General features: G+C 44.8%; 1 long non-coding RNA gene across 1 annotated transcript in view; it reads left to right on the top strand.

Moving 5' to 3' along the window:
- Positions 1-6,052: 6,052 nt before the first annotated feature.
- Positions 6,053-14,948, top strand: part of LOC144339097 (uncharacterized) — a 39,003-nt gene continuing 30,107 nt past the window's right edge. The window contains exon 1 of the long non-coding RNA XR_013413768.1: positions 6,053-6,487. This is a non-coding gene — a long non-coding RNA (uncharacterized LOC144339097). The remainder of the gene's footprint in view (positions 6,488-14,948) is intronic.

Here is a 14,948-nt window from a genome sequence, read left to right on the forward strand (position 1 = left end):
TCTTCCCCCTTACCCACTCACCCCCACTTCTCCATCCAGCAAAGCCCCGACCAGAATTGGGTCGCTTGGCGCCAGACGTTCGCAGCTGCAGCACCAAGCAAAGTTATCATTTTAGAATTCAGGGGAGAGGAATTCGTCATTCCACACAGAGAAACTCGCTGACCGACCTGGGCGTTTAGCCCACAGAAACACAGAAAACGGAAACGGAGCCCTCTAATCTTAGTTACCTTTAAGAGAGGCCTTAATTTCTTTTAACCAGGTTTCCAGTGGGAAGAATAAGCAGCATCTCCTTTTAAAATCTCAGCTCCCAAACAGATTTTAGTTACTATTTTGTACTGGCAAGGCCTAAGGCCCAACCAAATCCCGTTTTCTCTTTAATTGCGGCTCGTAACCTCCGCCAGAGTGGGTTCTGTAGTCGAGGTGAGACAGGGTTCGGGCTCTAAGAAATCCTCTCCGGGGACAGCAGCAGCCAGTCCACCGACCTGGAAACCTAAATCCCTCCGAAACGGGCATGCAGAGTTAGACTTTTTGCTTCCCTCCCCGGGCTGCTTGTTTTCCATTTAAGTATTGAATGCAAGATGGTGTATTTGCGAATTAGATCCCGTGCAGCTGGAACGACGAGAAGCGGCTCTGCTTGCCAAACGATAGGGCACTAACTGCAATTGCTGAGATTCTTAACAGGGTGTTCCAGGAAACAAATAAACAAACAACCCTCTCCCCTCTCCGCCCCCTTACCCCCTCCTGTAAAGGCCGCCGGGCGGCTCTGTCTTCTCCCCGGGGATGCTGGGGCCTGTGACGGAGCTCTGTTCTCGTCCTGCTGGAGTGCCCTGCCATTCACGCCGCATGCCATCGGTGGGGAGGAAAGATGCTAAGTGATAAAGAGAGCCCCTAGCAATGGGGGTCCCAGGGTGGCCAACTCTGGGGCCACCCCCACATTTAAGTCAAAGGTTGCCTACCTTCTTTCTTATCTCCACTTGTGTCTCTTAAACAGAGTGGACACTTGGTCACTTGGTCTGTCGTTTATAGTCTTTGAAATGTTGGCGTGCACCTAAGCAACCTGCAGCACAGGTGTTGAGTCCTGGGCTCAGCACTGACCAGGCACGCTGGAGCTGTTGACTTGGAAAGACTGAAATGGGCATGAGTTGATGGATGGAAAGTGCTCTAAACATGTAACTAGCGGTTCCTTGAGATCTAGTTTCCTGGTAGAACATTTTGCTTCTGACTCCAGTTTTCCCTCAGTGCCCTTTTTCTTTCTCCAGGTGGTACCGTTTCTGTTTGGTGGCTGGAGATTTTACACTATTACAGTTGTGCTCTGAGCTTATTGCTGACGTTCCTGAGAGCTCTATCTCCCTAGCTAGATGAAGGGCTCAGGTAAGCTCCCAGATCCTCCTCCTCCCCAACTTTGTCTACCCCCACTCCCACTCCTCCCCTATCCCATCCCATGACATCCTGCTCTCTAAACTCATTTTTCCAAAGGGGCTTTCTTACTCCTCTTCCCTTAAGTCTCTCAGGCCCCAGCCCTCCGGAAGGCTTACAGCCCACAGAGCCACATATCCTCACCATCTAAACCGTAACACATCAATCACACTTTATAACTTTGGCTACAGGAAAACAGTGCAGCATGCTTCACAGCAGCTTCCTCACAGGGTTGGACCTGATGCCTGGAGTTTGGCTCTTGTGACCTTTGCCTCAAGCCAAGTCTCTCCATTCCACCTTGGAAAGAGAAGTGGGATAGTTCTGGGTTGAGTAGTAACAAATAGTGGCTCAGTTAGGGCAGGGGAGGATTGGGTGATAGATTTTCTTCAAAAAAGCTTGTCTTGAACACGTGATCATGTGTAGGGATTTACACCAGAATAGAGTAATTGCCAATTAATTATTTAGATTATTTAGTCATCCCAGTAAACATTTATCTGGTACCAAATATTCAGCCAGACCTCGTGCCAGGCAAAAAAGTTGCAGAGATGAATAAGATCCAGTCTTTGCCTTGGAGGAGCCCACAGTCTACTGTGTATCTTCAGTATCTGAAGTTTACTCAGCACTTTATATATGACTTGTTCATGTTATATACAATTCTTCACAGATTATCTCATTTAATTCTCATAATAATAGTACCAAAGTGGTCGGGTCAGACTATTAATATCTCCATTCTATAATATATAGTTGAGAAACTAAGGCTGAGAGAGATTAAGTAGTTTGCTAGTGGTCACAGTGCTTGAAAGTCAGTTGCTGAACTTGGATAGGAAACAAGGTGGTCACATTCCAGAGCCCATATATGGGAGACCTACCATGTGCCTCTCTTCAGCGACCACCAGGAAACATCATTTCAACCTAGAGTGGTAAAAGACAGAGCTGGTCAAAGTGAAAGCAGGCAGATTTTAGCTCCGAATAGGGTTAGGAAGGACTCTGGGATGTCTGGAGTGGTCCAACAAAGGAAGACTGTATCTGGCCATGAGTCTCCCATCACAGGAAGCATTTATGCAGAAAGATTTAGGGATAGGGTAGAGGGACTAATGCATTTTCCAGGATAGAAGAACTCTGAGGATTGTTGCATCTCTCAGAGTCTCTGATTCTGGGAATTTGGAGCTTTGTGCTGGACAAGGGGTACAACTCTTGGCACAGCCATTTTGGCCGAAGCATTAAAAGTCAGAGTACAACCTGTGATGACCTGAGCCAGCTCCTGGGCCCAGGGTGGGTTCCTCATTGTTAAATATTTACTGATATCTTCTCTCCACTCTTCTTCCTTCTTCTCTTTGCTTCTCTTTATGATTTACCTCCCCGGCTCCTCTTCTTCTCTTGTTATCTTTGCCTTTATAAGAGTTAAGGGTTTAGAAGTTCTTTGTCTATTACATTGAGTCTTCCCTCCTAGGAACATTGCTTACATGGGAGGTTTTGTCGAACAAGCGTGTGTTCTCATTATCATTCCCTCTCCTCCAGGAGAGAAACAGGATTGGAAAAGAAAACAAAAAGAGAGACCAGTCCTCTGGAACATTCATCTAATGTCAATCTAGCCTTTGTCCTCTGGCAGTAGCAAAACTCAATCACAGCACGATAATCAGACCCTTGTTCTTTAAACTCAATTTGCAATGTGTCTAGAGGGAAACAGTGTAGAAGAATAGAAAAGAAAGACCTTGCCCCAAGCCTGAGAACTGTTACCCTTTAGAGGACTGCTTTTAGAATTTTCCCCTAAAATGCCAAAAACAAGTTACCGTATAAGGCAGGCAACCCTGTCTTGAGCTGATCACCAAAATGATGGTAGGAAATATTGAAGCATCATGATCCTGGTCTCTCATACTGGGAAAATGCCTCCTCTTTCTCTGTTAGAAATGCTGGGGTGAGTGTAGGCCTGCCTAGAGGTTGGGGTGTGGGCTACAATGCTCCTGGAGTCCTTTCCCATTCTTGTATGGGGGGAAGGAAGGGATTTGAGGAAAGGGTCAAAAAGGTACTGAAATGTTGACCATACGTGGTGGCTCATGCCTGTATTCCCAGCACTTTGAGAAGCCCAGGTAGGCGGATCACCTGAGGTCAGGATTTTGAGACCAGCCTGGCCAACATGGTGAAACCTCGTCTCACCTAAAAATACAAAAATTGTCCAGGCGTCGTGGTGCATGTCTGGAATCCCAGCTACTCGGGAGACTGAGGCAGAAGAATCGCTTGAACTTGGGAGATGGAGGTTGCAGTGAGCTAAGATCATGCCACTGCACTCCACCCTGGGAGACAGAGCGAGATTTCGTTTCAAAAAAAAAAAAGGTACCGAAATGTGTTTATTTAAGGGAGACATAAAGAATCCTATCTTCCCTTCTAAAATTCAGAAATAAAGGCTCTAGAAACTTAAGGGGGAAAAGAACATCTGTTAGCTTCAATGTCTCTTTAAAAAATAGGGCCATATTGTCGTCAGGGTTCCTTCTAGCCGGGGAATAGTAATAGCTGACATTTACTGAGTACTTAATATGAGCCAGACACTTTGCTAAACACTCCACATGCCTTGGCACAGTTAGTCCCAACAACAGCCCTCTGAGGGAGGTACTATTATCATCACCTCCACTTTTCATAGATGAGAAAGTTTAGGTAGAGAAAGGTTCAATCAATTGTTCCAGGCCACATAGCTAGCACACAGTAAAAAAGGGAGTGTGCCCAAGCAGTAGAGCCCGCTCCCCTAGGGCCTGCCCAGTAGCCACTCTGCTGCCCTGCGGAAGCTGTGTGTGCTTAATGACAGCAGCCAGCACTGCAAGAACACTTCCCTGTGCCAGGCTCTGTTTAGGGGCTTTGCTTATATTAACCCACTTGATCATCCTAATAACCCTGTGATGCAGATATCATTATTCTCCTCATTTTATAGATGAAAGTGAGGCACAGAGAGGTTAGGTAACTTGCCCAAGGTCACACAGCTAGTAAGAGTTGGAGTTAGGCACTGAACGTAGATCTTGAACAGAGTCCTTGCTCTTATTCGCTCTGCTCTGTTGCCTTAGTTCCTGCAGTCTCTCACTTTGTTGTCTTGCCCCTCACCTTGCCCTCAGGGCTTTGGCTGCTTGCTTGCCACTCCAATGAGAGCTGCTGTGCTTCCTTAGGAACCTGCTTCAGCAACTCCAGCCAGACTTCTGAATTATTGTCCTGGGCTGGCAAGGATTTGTCTTCATGAAAGCCACTTTAGAAAGAGAATGGAAATGATGTTTACTGAGCATCTCCAATATGCCAGGCTCTGTGCTAGACACTTTACATACTACAGTGTTTCATTTAATATGCCCAATCTCTTTTAGAGGTGGTAATAATACCCAGTTTGCTGATATGAAAACTGAGTTTCAAAGTGAGAGGTTTAAAACCATGTCTGAGTTTTCTCAGTTAGAAAGGAGCAAGTCAGGTCTCTGACAGAATACATGTTCTTGACCCTCAGATCCAGCCAGCCTGGGGGACCTTATTCCTCTCCTGGCTCTTGACTGAGCTTGAAGACATCCTTTCTCCTGTCTCCTGACTTTCAATTCTTACGAAACAGCCACTATCAAGAAAACCTGGAAGAGCATGTCCTATTTAGATTTCTGATGGCTGACAGGTTTATTTCTTAAGCCCACAGCTTTAAAAAGATACAACCGGCCGTGCATGGTGGCTCACACCTGTAATCCCAGCACTTTGGGAGGCTGAGGCAGGCCGATCACTTGAGGTCAGGAGTTCGAGACCAGCCTGGTCAACATGGTGAAACCCCATCTCTACTAAAAACACAAAAATTGGCCAGGCATGATGGCGTGCGCCTGTAATCCCAGCTACTTGGGAGGCTGAGGCAGGAGAATCACTTGAACTGAGGCGGAGGTTGCACTGAGCCAAGATCATGCCACTGCACTCCAGCCTGGGACACAGAGCAAGACTCCACCTCAAAAAAGAAAGAAAGAGAGAGAGAGAGAGAGAGAGAGAGGGAGGGAGGGAAGGAGGGAGGGAGGGAGGGAGAGAAAGAGGTGGAAATCTTAGGAAACTTCCCATGGCTTCTCCTTGACTTCAAAACTGAGTCCAGCTCTGCAGCAGAATCTTTGCAGCACCCATGGGACCCTGCAATCCCTCCCAGGCCTCCTGAGTCCTTTGGTCTCGCCATGCAGGGAAGAGCTCCTAGAGCCAGTCACATGCCTGCATCCTTCCGTACCTCTGAGAAATTTGAAGGACTGCCTGTCCCCCATGAAAGAGCCTCGGGCTACTGGACTTTTGGTGGATCCTGTGTTGGATCTTCCGAGTTTTCCTGCTCCCTTTTCAATGTCAGGTTGTTAATCAGAACATCACGATGCATTCAGCACATGCTTCTCTAGCCCCTCACATCTGTTGTAATTTTCTGCCTGTGATCTGCCATGGGCATGGAAACCAGCAAACCAAGTATGTTTGCAACGGGCATAGAGAAAGAGTCCACAGGTTCTGAGTGGCAGCAAAAGCATCCCCTCCAATGAGGAAGTGGACAAACTCGGATGTGTAGACTTGGCAAAATCTATTTTGACCGCTCAGAGTCCTCTTTTTGCTTCCTTTTATGCCCTTGGTGGTGAGTTTTATGCGACCAAGGGTTAACCCCTTCGGTGCCCTCCTTGGACTTCGGCGCCTACAGCAGGAACAGGCTGACTCAGAACTTGCCTGTCTCAAGCTACGAAAGGCCTTGCTTCAGCGTCTCCCGCAGCTCCACTGGAAGAGACTAAGGGGCTGGCAGGGCTGGAGCGGGGCTTCTTCATGGGCCTGCTTCAACGTGGCAGCTGGAGAGCGGGTGGTAAGGCGGGTGGTTCTTTCAGCTCTTGGCTTGGTCTGTAGACGCCCACCTCTGCTGAGGCTCTGCTGGGCCTGTGGAGTGGGCTGTATTTATTTTGAGTTGGACAAAGGGAAGATCAACCATGGCCAACTGACAATTGAGCCCCCAGAACAAATGTCCCGTCAGTGGATTTGATCGCTTGGCTTCAAATGGAGGGTCCAGTCTGCCCTTTTCGCCTGAGGCATCTTCCCACTCATGGCCACGTCAAACCAGATAACCACAGTGAGTGTTTAAACGGAAGTATACATCCTCTTCCCTCCTCTCCCCATCATGTTTCTTGCTAATAGTCTGTCTTGCCTGCCTCTTGGCTCTGGGGCAGGAGGCAGCCTCAATTTAAACCAGACCCATCTGAAAACCTCTTCTCATCCCCGCTCCTCTCCCTTCTCTGCCTTCTCTCCTCTCAAGAGGCCAAACTATATGCCTAAAGATATACAATATGAGAACAGCATCCCATCCCAGGACAGCCCTGAAGGCATCCAGGTTCTCTGTTTGTTCCTTCCTACCCTAAGGCTCTACTTGGGTGCAAGACACTAGTGCTCATGAAATGATCAGGGGGCACAGTTTCACTCCCATCTCCCTGCTGACCTGTATTTATTTCTAGGAGGCTGGAAGATCAGCATCCAGCTCTCAAGAGGTATTATTAGCTTGATGTAAGGGAATGTTCAGCCGTCTCAATTTGGGCCTATTTTGCATGTTTGCTTTTTAATTGAAGTATAACATATACAGGAAAATACACAAATTGTAAATATATAACTCTATGAGTTGTCACAAAGTAACCCACCTATGTGCATTCAATACCAATATTAAGAAATAGAACACTCCCGGCTCCCTTCCTCATCCCACCAAAAGCCGCCTTCATAGCCCTTACCGATTGCTAAATCCCTTTCCCCATGAGGACAGCCACCATCCTGGCTTCTGACATCAGTTTTGCCTGTTTTTGTACTTTATATACATGGAATCATACAGTGTATAATGTGGTGTCTGGCTTCTTTTCTTCAACATTAGGTTTGGGTTATTCATTCATTTTGTAGTATGTAGTTATATTTCATTCATTCTCATTGCTGTATAGTATTCCATTGTATGAGTATATTACAACTCATTTACCCATTTTACTGTTAGTGAACATTTGGGCAGTTTCCAGTTTTAGCTATTTTTAATGATGCTGCTATGAACATTGTAGTGAGACTCTAGCACATCTTTTGGTAAACATCAACCTAATTTTAGTTGGTTCACTTAAGATGCAGTCACAGGAATTGTTTTAGTCTCTTATTTCTTCGAAAAGTGTCAGAGACTCATAACAGAAATTTCAGCATCACAGAAAGGTGTAGAATGAAAAATCAAAGCCCGTACATAACCTCCTAGCCTGTATCCATTTTCATGCATGATTAACAGTTTCTTGTGTATCATTCTGTTTTCTATTGCCTAAACAACTATATCTATATGTTACAACCTTTTAAAAATATAAATTAAATTTTATTATACTGTATTTCTGCCCTTAGGTCCCCTCCACCCCACCCCATAACACTATAGAGTCCCAGCAATAAGTGGGTGAGTGTATCTGACCATGGAAAGTGACTGTTCCTTCCTTCTATCAGATAAGGCTGGGCAATCACTTTTTATTTATTTATTTTTTTTGAGATGGAGTCTCACACTGTCACCTAGGCTGGGGTGCAATGGCATGATCATGGCTCACTGCAACCTCTGTCTCCCAGGTTCAAGTGATTCTCCCATGTCAACCTCCCAAGTAGCTGGGATTACAGATGCCCGCCACCACACCCTGCTAATTTTTCTATCTTTAGTGGAGACAGGGTTTCACCTTGTTGGCCAGGCTGGTCTTGAACTCCTGACCTCAGGTGATCCATCTGCCTTGGCCTCCCAAAGTGCTGGGATTACAGGCATGAGCCACGGGGCCTGGCCTGGGCAATCACCTTTAATGGGTTCTTATTAAGGTAAAACACATAGGAGTTTGCACAGCAGTAAATTTCATTTTCACTTCTAGAAGCATTTGTTGAGTTGCTGGTGTCCTCAGCTTACGACTTGTCTGAGAAAAGGTCACATCTAGTGGGAGGTGGAAGAAGGGCACAGGAACAAATAGCTATTGTACAATGTTTACAGGTGTCGTAATAGAGCCCTGTAAATGGGTTCTGGGAGTACAAATGAAGGAGCAGTGAGTACTTCCTGTGAGGGTCAAGGAAGGCTTTAGAGAGGGTTGACATTTGGGACAGCCCTTGAATGATTAATTACTCAACTCTGCTTTGCAGAGCAAGTAGTTTTCCAGGCAGAGGGAACAGCACACACAAACATATGGGGGCTTGGCAATAGCTGACGCATCTAGGGACTGTCGATTCCTCATGTGTGTCTAAACTGTAGAATGTTAGCTCGGGGGGAGATATGACTGAGAAAGGGCTAGAATGGGTATTTTAGGGACAGGACATCAAGGGTCTTAGGTAATCATTAAAGGAGTGACAATTCACATTTTGGAATCATTTAATACATCTCTTAGGTACTTAAAAGCAATCAACCAGGCTGAGCGTGGTGGCTCACACCTGTAATCCCAGCACTCTAGGAGACCAAGGCGGGTGGATGGCTTGAACCCAGGAGTTCAAGACCAGCCTAGGCAACATGGCGACACCTCATCTCTACAAAAAATTGCAAAAATTAGCCAGGTATGATGGTGCGCGCCTGTAGTCCCAGCTACTTAGGGGGGCTGAGGTGGAAGGATCACTTGATCTAAGGAAGTGGTGGTTGCAGTGAGCTGAGATTGTGCACCACTGCACTCCATCCTGGGCGACAGAGCAAGACCCTGACTCAAAAAACAAACAAACAAATACCGAACAAACCGAACAAAAAACAAAACAAAAAACCAATCAACCAAAAGATAAAAACCTCTTCAAACATCATAGCCTTTGTGATGTCTTCAATTAAAGCACAGATCACATTATTTGTGCATCTGTATTTCCTGTGACACAAATTCCTCTAACAGGGAACCTCTCAGACTCTTGTCTGAATCCTTCAGCCCCAAATACAGCACCTGGCACTTAGGAGGTGGTCACCAAAAGATGAATGAAAATGTGAATGAGCAAATGAGCAAGTGATTTCTACTGCACAGCAAAACGCTGTGCCTGAGAAAGGGGGTGGCTGGGTTACCTTCTCTTTGTGGACGTAAGTTTTACAGGTGCGCAGCTTCTGCCTTGCTCACATGGTGGAAGAGGAATGAGGAACTGGTAACCTGGCCTCTGCAATAGCTCAGAGTGTGTGTGGAGGGAAGCACCGCATTTCCTTAGCAGCAGTACCTGGACCCTGGGACACAGAATTTCGTTTTGGTCAGATTAGGAATGGCATGAAGCTCAGTGGGACCCTAGGGTTTCATCTTAGCATTTAGTGACTCAGAAGGAGTTCATACTGCACCCAAATTCCCAAGTCTCCCATTTGCATGTCCTCATTTAAGTCTTGTTCAGAAGGAGGACTTCTATCTCCTCATTGACTCATTCCACCTACGTCCCTTTCCCTCCCTGACAGGTGCCCCTTTATCCACTGGGACTGGGCAATAGTGATCAGGTTGGAAGAACCACTTTCCACTTCTCCTCTGGTCTGGGAAGACTGGGAGGCTTCAGTGTCCCCCCTAAAAAGAGTGTCTCACTCACCCCTGGTGTTCCTGGTCCTCACCATTGTTGCCAGTTTCCTTGTGATACACTCCCTTGCATCTGGAGGGTCTTTAGGCAGCCAAGAAAAATCAACATTCCGAGGCTTTCCTTTCTGCCTGACCATCAAGGAATTTTCTTCATCAAGTAGCATCCTGGTTGGGAGAATTTTGTATACCTTTGACTTGAACTACCTTTGAAATCTTTCTTCACTCTTCTTGCTCCATAACCTAATTGCTTTGTATATTTATCTGGGTTTCATCTAGATCTTCTCACCTAGGAATGTTCATCTTGAACCTGTGAGCTGACCTTAGGCCTGCTCCAACAGGGTCTGTCTCCGTCACAGGGGAATATACCAGCTAAATATGGACTTCCCCTTCCTCCCTATTAGTTAAACTGCTTTCGATGACAAGATGCAATTTTTCATTACAGGATCCATGTTTTACCCATTCCAACCCACACATTCCTGACTGGAATGCGAGTAGCATTCATTTACAACTATGTGTACACCTTGTAAATGTAAATGGTAACTAGGTAATCCATATGGTAATATGGTAATAGCTCTATAGACTCTCGTTTGGAAGAAGCTCTCTATTTATCCAAAGATCTTCAGTGGCGTAAACCACCTCTCCCTGCTTCCCGGATGTACTGTTTTCTCTCAAAGCTACTAATTTATTCCTGTGCTTCCTTGTAGCAGCTGGGGTATGGTGAAAAGATCATGAACTTGGAACCAAACCCTCATATCCTATCTCACCTCTGTCATCACTGATTAGGGGACTGTGGGTTCAGGCTATTTTATTTCTCTGCATATCAATCTCCTATCTGAAAAATGGGAATAGTAACTCCTGTCTTACAGGGCTGTTTGACTGTTCAATGAGATAATGTATGTGAGGATGTCCAGTGCCAGGTAGATGTGGGCAGTGGAAACGGGTTTCCATCTTGTGAAGTGGATGAATTTGAGCAAATAATTTAATCTCTCTGAGCCTCAGTTTTATCATTTGTAAAACAGGGATAATAATGCAAACCTTAAAGTTTCCAAAAGGAATAAATAGAATATTTGAAAAGCATCTAGCAGAGTATCTGGAATAGAGTAGAAATGTATTACATTGTGCTGTCTCCCAACTTTTCTGAATGAATCTTGTCGCTAGGAGCTCACTTTTCATGACCACTAGTGACCTTTTCAGTAAGATCCACAATGGTCTTCTCTGGGGTAAATTAAATAGTTCCCACACCTTCCTTCTCAATGTGATATTTCCTCCTTCATAGATTTCACTTAGTGTTTTCTTCTTTACTACTTTTCTCTCATGTCGAGTGTTTCTGTCTTCCTCACTGATTTCCAAAGAAACGAAAGGGATTCTAGTGGATCTCAGGACAGAAATGAGAAAGCTTTCTTGGAGGATGGGACCTCGCAGAATGCCCAGGTATTCTTTGGCAGTAAAGGGGTCATGGAGACCATAAGAAGAATGGTATGATGAAGGCATAAATGTGTATGAATCTGATATGTTGGAAGAAGAAGAGTGTGTCTGAGGCAATACTTTGTATAGTCACTGAGATGTCCTGGCTCTCAGCAATCACAATTTTCTTAGTAGAACATTATGACTTTTTTTTTTTCTAAAAAAAAAAGACTATCAGAAAAGTATGTGGTATATAATTCTATCGTATGAACCAAAACAATTTTATTAGTAGAAAATGGGAATTTATTTTATGTGTACATGTAAGATCACAACCATGAGCACGTGTCTGAAATAAACAAGCTGTTGAAGGACATGTGATGGGCTGCTCCTGAGGCTTTTCCATGATTATTCACACGGGACTTGTTCCTTCGCCTTGCCATCTGTGGGCTCTCACTAGAGATAGGCAGAGCTGTGAGTGCCAAAGGTTTAACAAAAATTGATGGGAAAAACTTAACATTGAGAAAATTGTATCTTTGAGCATAATTTGGACAAGCTTCCACTATTCTATTTTAGTGCAGGAACATTTCTTTCCAACTTCAGAGTGCCACTGAAGTTCAGTCTGCAGGGAGAGCTGGGTTGGGTGCTGGGGGTGGGGTGGGAGTTAGGTGGGATGGGGTGGGGGTGAGGGTAGTCTGGCAGAGGGAGGTGAGTTTGGAGGAAGTTGGGTGGGGGCTGTATATTGGGGATCTGAGGAATGTGGGTCTGATTCTTCAAGCCATGGTAAGTTGTAAAGTAAAGGAGTGACAAATGGAAGGGGGAAATTTGGGAATGACAAACCTGATGAGGGTGAATGGTGGGTTGAAGCGCATCAGAGCAGAGAGGTGAGAGAAAGAGAGCACAGACCTGGCTGAAGAGATGGGGGATCAGAAAAAGCTCAGAGGAGCAGGACTGGGTTCACAAGGAAGAACAGGGAAGGCTGTCTGGGCTATCAACACTCTGAGTGTCTTGGAATCAACCCAGCACGTCCTGCTGCTGCTGCTTTCTGCCTCTGCTAGCTTGGATCCGGTAGGAAGAACAGAGTTTTACATTCCTTCAGTGAGTAATTGACTAAGCTCCACACCAGGTGTGAGTAGGGGGCTGGGGAAGTTCATATTTGCTCCTCCCCGACTTCTTCTCCACCCTCCCTCCCCCTAGGCACACCAGGGATTTGTTCGTCAGGGCTGATCTTGAATGGTAGAGATAGATTCAAGCCATTTTGAGCCCAGTTCTAGGGTAAACAAGTAACAGAATCCTGTAGGCTGTTACATTTGTTGTTTTAAAAAGACTTGGTACATTATTTGTAAGGGAGTGCTGTGGGAAGTAAAATAGTTCTTTCAACTGGTAGGCATGCCTATCTGTCATGATACTTAAAAAAATTAAACTTATGGCCTAATTCCAATCAGAGAAGTTTCAGATATTTAATAATCTCACTTGTTACAGTTTCTCCAAAAGCATTTGTTTTTGTTAAGTTTTAAAATCAATCTTCTCAATTCACCCAAATTGGGAGTTATAAAGACACTTTAAATTGTAAAATCATTCTATATCCATTGTATACAATTAGGGAAATATAAAAAAAATTAAAAATAAACTAAACATCCATCATTCTAGACATGAATACTGTTAACATTTAAACATATTTCCTCCCTGTCTTTTTTCCTTGCTGTTTTACATAATGGGGATTTTAAAAGATAAAAAGTTTTGTATTTTTTCCCAGTATTATGTCATAGGAGTGGCTCTAGGTTATTAAACATTCTTCAGAAACTCAATTTTTAAGGTTTGCGTAATATACCTTCTTATAATATGATTTGCTTGTTTCCCCAATGTTGAGTATTAGGCTGTTTCCAATTTTTTGAGGTTAAAAAACAACACTACCATGAATATCTTTGTGTGTGTGTGTGTGTGTGTGTGTATGCGTGTGTATGTTTTAGTATAGGTATGACAGCAGGAGATCTGGCTACATTCTGTTGCCTATTTTAGATGGGGATGGGACTGCCCCCTTGCCATTATGAATGACACCTGTCAGCCAAAGGGAGGGCTGCACTAGAGACTGTCAATCCGGCTCCTGGGAGAAGGGATAACACTCAGCACAGGAATGTTGTAAACACATTAGGGAGGTCTTGCGTCCACTTTGAAATGGAGGAACCTAAAATACAATCCATTTTCAGATGAGGTCGGGTTTGTTCAGGGTGGTATGGCCATAGACAGCAATCCATTTTCAAAGGAAACAGAGGTTTTCAAAAAGCCTTTTGAATGGACTTGACTAGTATTGTGTGATTTTTAAATTAAATTACACATGTTAAAAAATGGGGGATCTAATGAAGTAGAGAATAGAAGTTACTTTGAATGATAAACTAGTGGGAATAGTATTCGTGAAGTTCCAGGCAGGCTGACTTCCTTGATGAGTTCACCAGGGTAACAGGAGGAGTGTTGGAGTTGGAAAAGCAGAATTCTGACACTAGCTGGGCCATATTGGGCAAGTTGCTTGGTGTCTCTGAGCCTCAGATTCCCCACTAACAAAATGAGGTGGATAATGACACTAATATTTCTCACCTGCAGTTTGTTGTTAAGAGGATTTAAACACCAAGGAAGGATTAGTAAATGGCAACTAAGGCTGTGCCTAAGGGATGGCTGAGGCTTGTTCTTAACGCAGAATTCAAAATAGGCCTGCCTGACCTCAGGACAGCGCAATACTTGAGACTCGCACGTACAGAACATGGATGTAAAGATGGAGTCCTGGGTTATAGTTTCAGAATCCACTGTAGGGATCTTAAACCTTCTCTCTTCAGACCTTGAATAAATGATTTAATTTGCACACTGGACAGTTCAACACTATTGTTTTTTCTTTTTTTTTGCCCCAGCCTGTGAAAAGGGACGGGGTTGGGCTAAGGCAAGGTTGAAACATTGCATTCCTCTGTCAGAAGCTTAAAAACCCTGCAATCAAACCCGAGGCCCTATTCGGAAACCAGTGTATCCGATGACAGCTTATTATGGAAGGTTCTGAACTTCTAAGAATTCCTTAGTAGGAAACAAACAAAACACAAAGATATCCTCCTAATTTTCTGCGACTGGGAATTTTTGTTTTTTCTTCCTCACTTCTCCCATCCATTCGGCATGTTTGTTAAAATGTAGGCACACAGGGTCCACGGTGTGTGATACTTGGGTGGGCAGAAGGCTAGTTCAGCCGGCCAGCAAGGCAGACAAGATGTGGTTCAACACACACATTGCTGGGAGCTGGAACTTCTCCCTCATTAGTTAAACATGGGCATGAAGTAAAGATTTCTGGTGTGTGTGCCTGTGTGTTTTCAAACGGCAGGTTCGGCGCTTTTAAGTACATAGCATGATAGGAAAACGAAGCCTGTAATCACCTCTCTTGTCTGGGGTCCTGACAGGCCCACAGCAGGTTTGATTTACATACCTTCAAGCGGGAGACTTGTCATCCAGCCTTCATTCGCCCTTCTCTCTGGGCAGGAAAGAGCTCCATGTTTCCCGCTCCACAGAGGACATTTTATTTTTGCAGTTCTTTGAACTGCCCTCAGAGATCTAAGCACCAGGCTGAAGGCAGCTCTGTGTATCTTTGCAACAGATTAGAACATATTCACAATTTATTTG

Source organism: Macaca mulatta, chromosome 2 (assembly GCF_049350105.2).
Source record: "Macaca mulatta isolate MMU2019108-1 chromosome 2, T2T-MMU8v2.0, whole genome shotgun sequence".
NCBI lineage: Eukaryota > Metazoa > Chordata > Mammalia > Primates > Cercopithecidae > Macaca > Macaca mulatta.